At 38.8% G+C, this 15776-nt stretch overlaps 1 pseudogene; it reads right to left on the bottom strand.

Moving 5' to 3' along the window:
* Positions 1-10399: 10399 nt before the first annotated feature.
* LOC118840240 lies at positions 10400-11716 on the bottom strand (annotated as a pseudogene).
* Between the last annotated feature and the right edge of the window lie 4060 nt (positions 11717-15776).

Genomic DNA, 15776 nt, shown 5'->3' with positions numbered 1-15776 from the left:
TGTTTAAGGTCCAGGAATTAATGGTAAAGGTTTAAAATTGCCAGAGAGGGAAAAAATAATTGAAAGGATTAAGGGATATCTAGTGGGGCAGATCCCTTAACATCTCTTGGGGATGTCCCAGTGATTGGAAGCCAATGGATTGCCTCAGGCTGCTATGGAACTAAAGGGTTGCACTTCCACAGTCAGAACTTTTATCATTTTTTTGTCCCTGCAGATACAAAGAAAATAAAAGGCTTGTTTCTTCCTCTGCACATTTCTTTCCATTAGGGTATTGGTATCTCTCACCCAGTAATCCCTTCTTCTTTTTGATATTCTGTTTTTTGTGTGTTTTTGTTTCTGAAGGGTCTTCTACTGAGATCTCCTCCCAAAAATTGTGAATCAAGAAGGAGGCAGTGTTTTGTGGCACAAGTTGTTCTTTATTCCAAATCTTAGATCCTTCTTTCATTTCATGCCATTAAATATGTCAAAAGGCCAGTATAGTCATGTGACCTCCTGCGCACTGGTCTCCCACAATGGACATCCCCACAAGTCTAATCACCCCCTTTCCTGAAGCACAAAGTATTCTGGAGAAACGTGTAATTGTTTGAAGGAAGAAAGCACATGAGGTGACCCCTTGCTCCTGAATGGCTCTCACATCTTCTTTTGTGGCAGTGCACTTCAATAAGCCCCCATCATTGAGGTCCCTATGAAGAGAACCTGCAATGTTACTCTCCTCTCCCGACCCTCTGATTATACACAAACCCTAATCTTCCCTACCTTCTCATAGCTTCATAGGCAGAATGAGATACTGAAGAAACCATATGCCCTTCCAAACTCAAACCCTGATGTCGCAGAAATGCTTTCCTAGTTCCCTTCTGCCTCTTCCTTCCCTCTTTACCAAAACACTTTCCATTTTTCATTTTCAAATTGTTGGTTATGTTGTTGGTCAAATATGTTGGTTATTCTCAAATTTGGTTATGTGGGAATAAAGCTTTTAGTTTGCAAATGGAACAATTTTTCCTTTTCTTCAACAGACACTTTTACTTGCTAAAAGGTCTAGCCCCTTAGATTCTTTTACTCTTAGAAGTTGTTTTTCTGATGTACAAACAATGTGAAAAGTTTTTTTCCACATTTTGATTATTTTTTTTCTTAGCAATTACCTTATCTTACCCAAGAAGCAAGAGAGCCTTAGTTCTTACTGTCTTCCATTATCTAATTTTCTTGTATTTGAATAGTAACTGATAGAATGCCAACCAAGGAAGAATAAAAAAAAAAGAATGTCATGCAACAATGAGTGCCAGTTCAGTTTTCATAACACCAATACATGGGAGCCCTATTCCAATTCAGCATTGTTATGTGCTTGGAACAGGTATAACAGGTGTATATACCATATATCACTCATTGCCACTGGATGACCCTCAATTTGAATTATATGCAGACTGTTGTATTCCATAACATACTGCCATACAACATCTCGAGAAGAATGTTGCTGTTAAAATTTTTATCCAGGGAGAACTTTGGTGTCTTTATAAGCTCAAGGGTAAGGTGGGCCATGAATGTAAACATTACATATGCTGTCAGATTTTTTAAAATACATTGATCATTTTTGCTTATCTTTTTAAAATTGTTAGAATAAAGGTAAGAAAAGGGTTCGAAGGGAAAATTTAAAGTATGTAAGAACAAAAAATCAATAATTTTCTTAAAAAGTAGAAGAAAAACCTCTCTTTCCTCCAAAGATTATTCAGTTTCCTTTACTCCTATTAAATTATAGAATCAAAGAGATGGGAATGTGTCATGACACCTAAAGAAGAAGAACCCAGATGTTGAGAGGAATCTATCCATTAGAACTTTACTGTGAGATGATTAGATTCATATTAAGACTGGTTAGTGACCCTAAACTCTAATAACTAACAGCTAACCAAATCATTTATAGGCATAGATATAAAGAAGGGAGAAAATGAGAAAAAAAACATGGATCAAAGAAGATAATCTGGAAGTTACCCTCAAAACACCTCTAAAATCCATCATATCCTAACATCATGAAGAGAAGCCATCTTTGTGAAAAGAATTGTGGATTTTCATTCAATCCTGGTTTCAAAACTCAGCCCTAGCACTCTCTATCCATGTGTCCTAGAAAAATCATTTCCCCTTTCTGGGCTGTAGTGGTAATTAATATGGGCTTTTAGCACTTATTCAATCAAGTGCCCTTGAAGAGTTTGGCCTTTGTTTCCTTGATTAAATTAGGAGTCTTTGATGACCTCCCTGCCTCAAGGGAAAACCTAGTTTACATGGGTTTGAGTGATATGTTTGTGACATCAGAGGCTTTTAGACCACATGGGTTTAAGTCGGATTTTTGTGATGCTTTTAGGTCACATGGGTGAGTCGCATGTGTGACTCACCTTTGACCCTGAACAAGATATATAAACCCAGAGGTTGGCATTCTTCCTTGAGGCTCTCACTCTTGGAGGTGTGTTGATGTGGAGACTGGGGAGCTGTAGTTAAGAGCCCTCCAGCTTGTAAACCTGGATATTGGGACTTTGTTAAACTCTGGAAACTATGTATATTGTGATTTGGTTAGACAGAAATGTTGATCTGTTTATATTGTCTCTGTAATTTCTGTTTGTATTCGCTCTGAAGTTCAGGGTGCTGGCTTTTTCCCCGGAACTAAGTGGATGATATTTGTATGTTGGATTGAAGTAAGATTGTTAACCCCTTAATGTTGCTTTCCTTAGTAAAGCAGATAAAGAACCTGTGCTGGCAGCATTTTTCTTGTTGGGTTTATGTTGGTCTTTCACCCCCACAACAGCTGCTAGCCAAATCATTGCAACATGGGCTTCAGCGTCCATTCTTCTTTTTTCTCTTTTACAATGCTAAGCATAATCCTGATATATAGGAAGTGCTTAAAAAGTGATTTTTCATTCATTCGCTCATGTGAAATGAGGGGATTGGGTTAGATGATGTCTAAATCTTCCTCTCTGCAACTTCTCCTGAATGCTTCTGAGTGATTATGTTGATATTGTAAGTAGCAATGATCTATACTGGGTGGCTTGGCCTGAAAAACCAGAGATGATTACAGAGTTGGACACTTTTATGGAATAGTCTTCATAGGAAAAAATTGCAAAAGATGACCTTCATGACTCCAAACTGAAAGAAGCTTGGGACCATGATGCCAGGTTAGAGAGGCACCAATATAATGAGGATAAAATTTTTACAGTTCATACTTGAGGAAAAAACCAATGTAATCAATGTGATAAGGCATTTAAACAGAAAAAATATATTTAACATCAGAGAATTCATACTGGAGAAACCATATAAATATAATGAATGTGCGAAAACCTTCAGTTAGAGGACAAATCTTGTTTATCTCCAGAGAATTCACTCTGGAGAGAAACCATATGAATGTGATGAATGTGGGAAAGATTTCAGGCAGAGTAAATATTTTATCCATCACTAGAGAATTTATACTGGCAAAAAACCCTATAAACATAATGAATGTGGAAAGGCTTTCAGCCAGAAAATAGTACTTACTTGCCATAAGAGAATCTATACTGGAGAGAAACCTTATGTATGTAATTTATGTGGGAAGGCCTTCAACTAGATCATAGGACTTAATCAACATCTGAAAAATTCATAGTACATTGAAAGAAAATGAATCCAGCAAAAGTGGATAGGGCTTCCAGTATATATCCTATGCAGCAGTGAGGTATTCAGTATTCCAAAGAACACTATCTCAGGACCTCTGAGACCAAATTTCCTGAAGAGTTCTTAATTTATCATTGTGTGTGTGTGTGTGTGTGTGTGTATGTGTGTGTGTGTGTGTGTGTGATGAACACCTTTGGGAATCTCATGAAGTTAGCAGACCACATCTACAAATATTTTCAAATAATTGAAGGAAATAGTAAATTTCAAATAGAGATTAGTGAAATTAAGGATGTAATAGTTTTCCCATCCAAATTCAAGGAACCCTTGAAATATATCCACAAATGTCTTGGTGGCCCTCTGTAGACCTCAGTTTAAGAACTCTTAATGTAGTCAAACCCCTAGTTGAAAAAGAATTGCCTCTTGAACAAACCGGGTAACTGGTCACTAAGTACTGTTTGAAGACCTTTGGAGAACTTACTACATCTCCAAGGGGTCCACTGTAATTTAATATTGCTTCAACTGTTAGGAATATTTTTCCTAAATCAATCCAGATTTTGCATCTTTGCAAAAAAAAAAAAAACTAATGACTCTGCCCCCCACCCTCCACCCCAATCAAGAAAAACAAGTTAAATGCATGTTCTAAATGGCAGTCTCTCAAGTTCTTAAAGACAGTCCTCTGATGACCACTAAGTCTTTATCTCTCTGGGGGAACATCCAATTCTTTCATCCAATCCTTATTTGACATAACCTCAAATATCTTTCACATTCTGATTGCTCAGTCTTGGACACTCTCCTTCTCATTGATGTGATTTCTTAAAACAGCTTAAAGTCCACAAAGTCTTTCCAACGTTCCAGTGTATATTGACCTCAATGATCCTGGATACTTTGGTTGTAGTCATGGCATGAAAGATCCAATAGCTGTCTTGGGTGCTACATCTTACCACTGACCAATACTGAGTATGTAGTTCTCTAAAATCTCCAGAACATTTGTGGACAAACTACTATCTAGCCACGGTTTCCACATTTTATTATTGTGAATTTGATTTTTGAACCCATTTGTAAGACTACATTTTCCCTATTAAATGACATTGTATTCTATTCAGCCTAATGTCCTAGCGTATCCCAACGATTTCAGATTTTCTTTTCAATGTTTAGCTCTCCCTCCTAGACTTAAAAATTTCTAGAATTGAAAAGTATATTACTGATGGCTTTGTATAAATGATTGCTAATAATGTTTTCAATGAAAATCCAAGTATTCATCTAGTGATGAATTCCAAAAATGACATCTAGCCTCAAATTACTACCTTATCAGACTAACAAGGCTAATTGTGCAACTTATATGTATCTATACAGACCAGAAGAATAAGATTAAGGACTTGATTAAATGTTTGGCGTGTCTTCCTAAATCGTATCTATTGCTACCTATTCCCTTGGTCTACTAGTCTAGTAAACTATCACAAAACGAGGTAGGATAGACCTGTTATTAAAACAGATAAACAAGCAAAAACATATTGATTCATGTGTTTGGCAATATTAGTGACTTCTGCCTGTCTTGAAACCAGATTTAATAAATAAATACATTTTTAAAAAGGAAAACAAAAAAATGATTTAGTGATTTTGGGGATACCAAGGTTCAGTACAAGGAAATATGGAACACACAACTAAACAGTAAAGCAAGCCAGCTTTATTAAGGAGACGTAGTTACAATAAAGAAAGGCTGTCAGAATGGACAGAAGCAGACCAAGACACTTTAGGTACCCTAAACCAGTAATACATGGCACATAAGGTATTTATATTGGTTATATCCAAAGTCTGAAACTACTGAAAAAGGACTTTCAGGCATTACTACTGCTCTTATTTTGACAAGGTGACTCAGAATTTGTACTTCATTAAGAGATAGCCAAATTTCTGAAATCCAGTTGCTAAGTTACTATGCTTCCAAGGTAAAGGATTCCTTTCCCATTCCTGAGCCCCCTCAGTGAGGCTAATGCAAGTACCATACCATCTCTTAAAATTTTGCAGCCTCTTTTTCCTAAATCACCCCCTCTGATCCTGTCTGCTCTTGGTGTCACATAAGAGAGGAACTCATCTTTCTGATTTTTTTTTTTGCAATGTAAGCTGATTGAGGGTAGGGCCTTCGAGGCCAATATATTGACTTGTTTTTCTGGATTATAGTTATTTATAACAAAAGAGGATTTTTTTATAGGAAAGGGTAGTAGTAAGTTAGAAATGACAGTGATGTAAAATAAGACTTTTTTAAACTGGGGATGTCTGTCTTACTTTTGCATTTATATTTTGAGAACCTAGTATTTGGCAGCTAGTAAGTCAGAATAAATGCTTGATAAATAATCGATATCCAGATTTCTGCAGACTTTTCTTTTGGGGGGATTAAAACATATTTTTACCACATTGTTGCCTTCTTAGTTCTCTCATTTACTTTACAATGCCAGAGTCAAGAGAATCAGAGAGGCCAACATCCTTTGATTCACCTTCTTTCCTCCTGTGATTGACTTGTGAAATTTGTAGGTGAATGAATGGTGGGGAATAATGAAGGGGTGGGGAGGTGTATCAACTCAGGCCTTGTACCAAGTTAATAGCCTTATTGATCTTCCCCCACTTAGGGAAGAGAGAAGGTTATCCTTCGCCAAAAAGACACAGCCCAACTCTGAAGGAATTGCTAGAAACCTTTTGTGGGAATTTGTTTCACTACTAAGATTCAAGGGGAACACTCAAAATTCAACACTTGAATATGAAAACAGGGGGTGGAGCCAAGATGGCAGCTGGAAAGCAGGGACTCACTTAAGCTCTCCCCCAGGTCCCTCCAAACACCTGTAAAAAATGGCTCTGAACAAATTCTAGAGCTGCAGAACCCATGAAATAGCAGAGGGAAGCAGGTCTCCAGCCCAGGGCAGCCTGAATGGTCACTGGGACAGGTCTATCTCATGGTGCTGGGAGCAGAGGGCAGCCCAGCATAGACCTCGCTAGGACCAACCAAACCAGGACTCGGGTGGAGCAGGCCTTGGGGCCATGGATCACTGAGCTGTGGCAGTTACCAGACTTCTCAACCTACAAATGCCAAAGACAATGGAGCAGGTTAGTGGGAAAACTGCTGGATCTGGGTGAGAGCAGTCTGGCCCCAGCCCCAGGGGCAGCAAAGGTGGTGGCAGCGGCAGCATCAGGAAGCTCCTGCAGCTGCTTCCAGAGCCCCAGCTGCACCTGCTTCTGGTCCCAGACCACCCGGTGGGAGGAATCAAGTGACAGATCAGAGTGGGAGTGCAGGCAGCACTTTGCTGGTGCAGAGGCAGGGTTTTCTTGCTTTGCCCTGCTTAGCTCTGGGTTGCAGTCCTGGTTGGCAGTTCTTGGCGGAAGAGGAGCACTGGTGTGGCAGAGCTTACATTGACAGTGGAGTAGGAGTAGCTCTGAAAACAGCAGCACAGCCCCTAAAACTTGGGACAAAGTACTCTCTACTCTACAAGCAGTCATACCCTGACAAAAATCTTAAGGGCTGGGAACATGAACAGGCAGCAAAAAAGGACACAGACTGTTGAATCTTTTTTGTGACAAAGAAACTCAAAACATACAGTCAGAAGAAGTCAACAAAGTCGAAGAGACTACATCAAAAGCCTCCAAGAAAAATATGAATTGGTCTCAGGCCATGGAAGAACTCAAAAAGGGTTTGGAAAAGCAAGTAACAGAAGTAGAGGAAAAATTGGGAAGAGAAATGAGAGTGATGCAAGAAAATCATGAAAAACAAGTCAATGACTTGCTAACGGAGACCCAAAAAAATACTGAAGAAAAAAACACCTTAAAAATAGACTGACCCATGGGGCAGCTAGGTGGCGCAGTGAATAGAGCACCGGCCCTGGAGTCAGGAGGACCTGAGTTCAAATCCGGCCTCAGACACTTGACACTTGTACTAGCTGTGTGACCTTGGGCAAGTCACTTAACCCCAACTGCCCCACCCAAAAAAAAAAAAGCAAAAAAAAGCAAAAATAGACTGACCCAAATGGCAAAAGAACTCCAAAAAGCCAATGAGGAGAAGAATGCCTTGAAAGGCTGAATTAGTCAAATGGAAAAGGAGGTCCAAAAGACCACTGAAGAAAATACCACCTTAAAAATTAGATTGGAGCAAGTCAAACCTAGTGACTTTATGAGAAATCAAGAAATTAACCAAAAGAATGAAAAAACGAAAGACAATGTGAAATATCTCATTGGAAAAACCACTGACCTGGAGAATAGATCCAGGAGAGACAATTTAAAAATTATCGGACTACCTGAAAGCCATAATCAAAAAAAGAGCTTAGACATCATCTTTCAGGAAATGATCAAGGAGGACTGCCCTGATATTCTAGAACCAGAGAGTAAAACAGAAAATGAAAGAATCCACTGATTGCCTCCTGAAAAAGATCCCGAAAAGAAAACTCCTAGTGCTCTTTTCACCACAATTAAAGGCTGAGGTTCAGAAAGGATTGTCTACATCCACATAATAGAGTAGTAAGTAGTAGATTGAGGATTCAAACCTCATGCCTTCTGATTTTTCTAGGAACACACAACCCCAGAATCCGAATAGAAGGAAACCTCCAAATTGCCTTGTTTAGCCAAGAGGAACATCTAAAGCTGAGTCCATGTTTAACCAAGAATGCTGTCTACAAAATCTGTAAAATGATGCTCTCCCTGTTTCCCTACATCAAAATTTTCAAAAATCATCCTTACAATGTGCTGAAATAGAACTTTTTGTGTTGTAGCTAACCAATGTTCTTTCCAATCAAAAGAAATACTTTACTGTTACACAGACTAAAATGTGAGGAAAATTGATAGGGGGAAGGGAGGTGTGAACTTTGCAGACATAATAATTAATCCCCTTTCCCCTTTGATGAAGGTATAGAAGCTCCTGAGAGTATGTCCCCTGTATCTCCAAGCTCTGAGCAGGTGTGAATCACACCTAAAGCCAGAGTACACAAGTACAAGATGTGGGAAGTAAGAGTGGCTGCCCTGTGATGAAGCTGGTATAAATTTAGGAGCAGCTGAAACCCAGAAAGAAGAGTGTTAAGATCTGGAAATGAGCAGCCTAGGAAAAGATATGAGAGTCAAGGAGTCTGAAAAAGGAGCTCATGGAAGGAGAGTCCCCTTAGAAAGGGTTTATGTTTATTGCTGCTTCATCCTTTGTCTCAGTCATTCTCAGGGAGGTTGAGAGGCCAGGGGCCATGTTTTACTTTGTCAGTGTAGCTCTGGTCCCAGCAAACAATAAGTAGTTAATCCTTATTTATAGCATTTACTTTAAAAAAGTTTTGAAACAGAAGTCTTCTAAACATTGACTCACACTGAGGCGTGAGGAGCCACTGCCACACCTCAGATTTGGACAATTCCCCAGCTCTCCTCAATAGAAACTGACCCAAGAAACTTCTCTTGAGATGCTATCCCCAAGGAGCTCTGTCCCTGGGCAGAGTCCAAATTAGCCTCTTGAGGCATAGGGACATGCTCATCTTCTCCTGAGAATTCTGCTATAGGATTCAATAGTCTTCAAGGAATCGTTAGTTAAGATTCCTGGAATGCAGGTTGAAGCATATTTTTTTAAAAACATTTTTCTTGGTGTATTTTTGGCATCATGACTAACATGGAAATGTTTTGCATGATTTCACAGGTATGATTGATATCACAATGGGTGGGGAAGGTGTGGAAGGAGAGAGAGAATCAAAACTCAATTTTTTTCAATAAATGTTAAAAAATAAATATTTTTTTAAAATGGTTGACTTCTTTGACTTTCAAAAGCTTCTTGTCAAAGACATTCTAAATATGACAAAAATTCAACAAAATTCTCTGCCTTGCTCCCCCCTCTATCAATAGGTTTGGTTAAAGGCCCTATGGTAGTTACTGGGGATCAAAAAACAAAAAATTAAATAGAGCAGGAATCAAGATAAGTTAATGCCATATAATTCAAGTTAGCAATCATTTCTTTTTTTATTTTAGTATTTTATTTTTATTTTCCCCAGTTACATATAAAAATAATTGTTAATATTCATTTCTAAAACTGAGTTTCAAGTTGTCTCCCTTCCTCCCTCCCCACACTCCCTCCCCCCCAGTTGAGAAGGTCAGCAGTTCAATATAGGTTATACATATGTAGTCATACAAAACATATCCATAATACTCATGTTGTGAAAGAAAACATGGACCAAAAAAAAAACTCAAGAAAAATAAAGTTTTTAAAAGGTATGCATCCACTGATGGTGTCTGAATATAGATTGAAATAATCTTTTCTAAAACTTCTGATTAGTGCCAGGCACCATAGGAGGTTGGCAATACAAAGACAAACACAGACTGTTCCCCGTCCTCAAGAACCTTATAATTTCCTGAAGTTGACTTAAAAAAAAAAGGTAAAGAAGTAAATGGGACTTTGCCCTGAGTATGGTCTAATTTCAAGGGTGCAAAATTTGGGGAAGCAACAACAGTTCCTCCATTACATGGCAGAGTGGGGAAAGATTGCCAGCATCTGGGTTTGTCTACCACTGCCCTTCCATCAATATCTAGGATACTCATAGCCAGTCACCTTTTTAGATGTTTTTTCTCCTTGATAGTATTTTTTTTCCCCAATTACAAGCAAAGATAGCTGGAATAGGTGTGAGGTGGTACTTCAGAATTGTTCTCATTTGCATTTCTCTAATCAATAGTGATTTAGAGCATTTTTTCTTTCTTTTTTTTTTCCTGTGTTCAGCTTCCTTTAATGACTGACACCACCCTGCAGAGGAAGAAGCAGGCAGCTAAGTGGTAGCAGGGAGGATGTTCACTGGAATATCTTGCCCTGATTGAAGGGTTTGCCCGCGTGCTGGAAGGGCCCCTCCCAGGAGAAGTACTCTCAGACCATGGTCTGTCTGGGTTCCTCACTGACAAGATCCAGCTTATGCCACATGTAGGACCCATAATCTACCTGCCTGTCTGGACTCAGCAGGAAGGCAAGTTCCTGGCCCAGGAAAACCCAGACTCCAGAAATGGCACTGCTACTGTTGGTGCCAAAAGGGATGACGCTGACAAACGCCTTCTTCCTCAGCTTGTACAGGTGCTGGAACATTCCAGTGATGAGGTTGCAGCTCATGAAGGTCTGTCTGAGCTCCTGGGGAAGTGGTACTCGGCATACCACAGGGAGCAGCAGTCAAAGTACTCTAAGAAGTACGGCAGGGCCACTGTCAGCATGTCCTTGTTGGAGGACTTTCGCTTAAACTCATCCTAGACAAATGTACTCTTGGGCAGGTGGGCAAAGGGATCCTTGGCCTTGGGCTCTGCAGCCAGAGCCTAGTCATACTCGTCCATCTTCTCCTTGGGGCCAGGGCTGCGGCTGCTTTCTTCTCTTCCCTCTGCTTGGCCTGGGCCTTCTCTTTCTCTTCTCACTGCCCCTTCTCCTTTCTTGGGGCCTCCTTCTTAGGTTGACTCTTGGCAAACTTTTTAGCATCAAACTGTGCCATCTTCTCACAGAACTTCACCTCTCCCTACACCTCCCAGAACTGGGGCTGGTGGATCCATACAGGTGAAGAACCAGCGATTGGTGTTGGGAAAGGCCTGCCAGAAAGACAGCTCTAAGAACTGCTTATAGAGCCACAAGAGGGTGCACACAACTGTGATGTCAGCCAGAGTCACACACTCCCCCACCAGGAAAGTCTGAGTCTTCAGGTGGGCAGCAGGCAGCCCCAGAACCCACTTCACCTCCTCCTTTGCATTCTCGGTGGCCTGTTTGTTGTGGTGCATGATGCAGAGAGTGGGGAACACCCCAGGTACTGGCTGGAGGAACGATGTCACTGTCAGCAAAGCTCACCCACTGGATCACCTGGGTGGCTGCCTCCAGAGTAGAGCCTCAAAGGTCACTGTTGCTCCCCTAGTGTGCAATGGCATTGCTTTCAAACACACAGAAAGCCATCATCACCATCAAACTCTCAAATCTTGCCCACAGGAAATTTTCTGAGGAATTTAGGGGTACAATTGGCAAAGTGGAAGAGGGGAGGTGTGGACAGCATGTGGATCTGGGCCCCACTGTACTGTGCAGTGCAACAATGAGGGCCTTGAAGGCCGGCCAGTTTTCAGGGTATGTGTGCAGGGTCCCAGCCCCCATGGTGGTTCTGCAGAGAAAGGGGGAGTATTTTTTCATATGACTAGATAGCTTTAATTTCTTCATCTGAAAACTGCCTGTTCATATCCTTTTACCATTTATCAATAGGGGAATGAGTTGTATTCTTATAAATTTGACTCAATTCTTTATATATTTTAGAAATAAAGCCTTTTGGTTTTGTCTCGCGAGATCTCTTCGGTTCGGACTGTTCTGCGTGGAGTGGTGGCGGCCGGTTCGGGAAAGAGAAGCCGGCTTGCCTGGGGTTCTTGACTCGGCCGCGGGGAGCTGTAGCGCGTGTTAGCCCCGGGCCCCGGAAATGCGTTACGAAGCCACTGAAGTGTCAAGCACCGAAGTGCGATTCAGGCAAAGAGAGGCAAATTTATCAAGATTGTTTAACAAAAAACTCAACTGTAATGGGGTAATCATCATTATCATATTGATGTGTCCAGCCTACGGCTTAATGGGAAGATTCCAGGATGATACAGTGCACACGGCAACAGAGCTTTCTACTTTTTCAAGTGTCAAACAAAATAAATTTAAGAGTTAAGTTTTCTATTAAAAAAAAAAAAGAAATAAAGCCTTTATCAGAAACACTGGCTGTAAAAATTGTTTCCCAGTTTTCTGCTTTCCTTCTAAACTTGGTTGCATTGGTTTTGTTTCTGCCAAATTTTCTTAATTTAATGCAATCAAAATTAACCAATTGCATTTTGTGATGTTTTCTATCTTTCATTTGGTCATAAATGCTTCCCTTCTCCATAGATCTGACAGGTAAACTATTACTTGCTCTCCTAGTTTGCTTATGGTATCATCCCTTATGTCTAAATCATGCACTTGTTTCAACCTTACCTTCATATAGGGTGTGAAATGTTGGTCTCTACACCTTATTTCTGCCATACTATTTTCCAGTTTTCACAGCAGTTTTTGTCAAGTAGTGAGTTCATATCCTGGAAGCCAGAGTCTTTGGGTTTATCAAACAGTAGATCACTGTAGTCATTTACTACTGTATCTTCTTTCTTAAGCTCTTCTACTGATCCACCACTCTGTTTCTTAGCCAGTACCAAATAGCTCTGATGATTGTCACTTTACAATATAGTCTGAGATCTAGTTCAGCTAGGCTGCCTTCCTTAGCATTTTTTTTCATTAATTCCCTTGATATTCTTGACCTTTTGTTCTTCCAGATGAATTTTGTTATTATTTTTTTCTAGTTCTATAAAAAAAATTGGCAGTTTGATCGGTATGGTACAGAAAAGGAAATTAACTTATGTAGAAATGTCATTTTTATTATATTAGCTTGGGGTACCCATGAGCAATTGATATTTTTCCCAATTCTTTAGATTTGAATTTATTTGTGTGAAAGGTGTTTAATAATTGAGTTCATATAGTTCCTGAGTTTGTCTTGTCAGGTAGATTCTCAAATATTTTGTATTGTCTATAGTTATTTTAAATGGAATTTCTCTATCACTTCCTCCTGCACTTTGTTGGTGATATATAGAAATGCCGATGATTTTTGTGGGTTTATTTTATATCTTGAAACTTTGCTGAAGTTGTTCATTGTTTGAAGCAGTTTGTTAGTTGATTCTCTAGGAATCTCTAAGTATACCATCATGTCATCTGCAAAGAGTGATAGTTTTGTTCCTCATTGCCTATTCTAATTCCTTCAATTTCTTGTTCTTCTTTTATTGCTAATGCTAACATTTCTAGTACAATATTGAATAATAGTGGTAATAATGGGCATCTTTGTTTCACCCTGATCTTACTGGGAAGGCTTCTAGTTTATCCCCATTACAGAAAATGCTTGCTGATGATTTTAGATAGCTACTGCTTATAATTTTAAGGAAAACTCCATTTATTCCTATTTTCTCTAACGTTTTTAATAGGAATGGGTGCTGGATTTTGTCAAAAGCTTTTCCTGAATCTATTAAGATAATCATGATTTCTGTTATTTTTGTCATTGATATGGCCAATTATGCTGATAGTTTTCCTAATATTGAACCAGCCTTTAATTCCTGGTATAAATCCCACCTGGTCATAATGTATTATCCTCATGATAAATTGCTGTAATCTCTTTGCCAATACTTTATTTAAAATTTTTGTATCAATATTCATTAGGGAAATTTGTCTATAATTTTCTTTCTCTATTTTGGCTCTTCCTGGTTTAGGTATTAGCACCATATTTGTATCATTAAAGGAATTTGGTAGGGTTCCTTCTTCACCCATTTTTCCAAATAGTTTATATAGTATTGGAACTGTTCTTTAAATGTTTGATAGAATTCACTTGTAAATGCAACTGGCCCTGGAGATTTTTCTTAGGGAGTTCATCGATAGCTTGTTCAATATCTTTTTCCTAAATGGGGTAAAGTATTTTATTTCCTCTTCTGTTAATCTGGACAATTTATATTTTTTGTGCATTGGTACTTCATTGGTACCTTTTAGCAAGATGTAGTTTCCTTCGTTATCTCTTTTAATTAGATCTATTTTTGATTATGCTTTGTCTGAGATCAGGATTGCTACTCTTGCTTTTTTTTACTTCAGCTGAAGCATAATATATTATGCTCCAGCCTTTTACCTTTACTCTGTGTGTATATCTCTGTCTCAAATGTGTTTCTTGTAAACAACATATTGTAGGATTCTGTTTTTTAATTCACTGTGCTATCCTCTTTTATTTTATGGGACAGTTCCTCCCATTCATATTCACAATTATGATTGCTGTCTATTCCCCTCCATCCTATTTTCTCCCCTTTTCACACTTTTCTCTCACCTTTCACCCTTTCCCTCCTCACCAGGTATTTTGCTTCTCACCACTACTTCTCTCAGTATGGCTTCCCTTCTATCAGATGCCTCTTTTCTTTCCCCTTTCCCCTCCTACTTCCTTATATGGTAAGATAAATTTATATACCCAACTGAATGTGTATGTTATTCCCTCTTTGATCCAAATCCAATGAGAGTAAGTTCAAACAGTGCTCACCCCCTCCCTTCTTTTGGCCTGCTCTAATAGGTCTTTTGTGCTTCATGTGATATAATTTACCCTATTCTGCTTCCCCTTTCCTTTTCTCCCAGTAGAATCCTTTTTTCTACCCTTTAATTTTTTTATATCATCACATTAAAGTCAACTTATACCCACACCCTCTGTCTATGTATACTCCTTCTGACTGCCCTAACAGAGATACAAGTATCATCTTCACTTGTGTGGATATAAACAGTTTAATCTTATTTAATAACATAGTTTTTTCTTCTTTCCTTTTTACATTTTTATGTTTCTCTTGAGTCTTATATTTTAAGATCAGTTTTTCTGTTCAGCTCTGGTCTTTTCATCAGAAAAGTTTGAGAATTCCCTATTTCATTAAATGACCATTTTTTCCTTGACGTATTATGCATAATTTTGCCAGGTAAGTGATTCATGGTTGTATTCCTAGCTCCTTTGCCTTCCAGAATATCATGTTCCATAACATCCCATCCTTTAATGTAGAAGCTACCAAGTCCTGTGTAATCCTGACTATGGCTACCAGCTATTTGAATTGTTTCTTTCTGGCTGCTTGCACTATTTTCTCCTTGACGTGATAATTCTGGAATTTGGCTACAATGTTCCTTGGAGTTTTCATTTTGGGATGTCTTTCAGGAGGTGATCAGTGGATTCTTTCAATTATTATTTTAACCTCTGGTATTATGATATCAGGACAATTTTCCTTGATAATTTCTTGAAAGATTCTGTCCAGGCTTTTCTTTTTTTTGATCATGGCTTTCAAGTAGTCCAATAATTCTTAAATTATCTCTCCTAGATCTATTTTCGAGGTCAGGTGTCTTTCCAATGAGGTGTTTTCTTCCATTTTTTCATTCTTTTTATATTTTTGACTGATTCTTAATGTCTCATAGAGTCATTAGCTTCCACTTGCCCAATTCTAATTTTTAAGGAATTATTTTCACTGTTGCTTTTGTACCTCCTTTTCCATTTGTCCAATTCTATTTTTCAAGGAGTTGTTTTCTTCAGTCAATTTTTTCTCTTCCATGTCCAAACTATTGACTCTTTTTTTTACAATTCTCTTTTAATTCTCATTTCTTTTCCCAA

The sequence above is a fragment of the Trichosurus vulpecula genome, chromosome 2, assembly GCF_011100635.1.
Source record: "Trichosurus vulpecula isolate mTriVul1 chromosome 2, mTriVul1.pri, whole genome shotgun sequence".
NCBI classification, from domain to species: Eukaryota; Metazoa; Chordata; class Mammalia; order Diprotodontia; family Phalangeridae; genus Trichosurus; species Trichosurus vulpecula.
The sequence above is the reverse complement of the archived record's forward strand: the minus strand, read 5'-3'. Positions and strand labels throughout refer to the sequence as shown.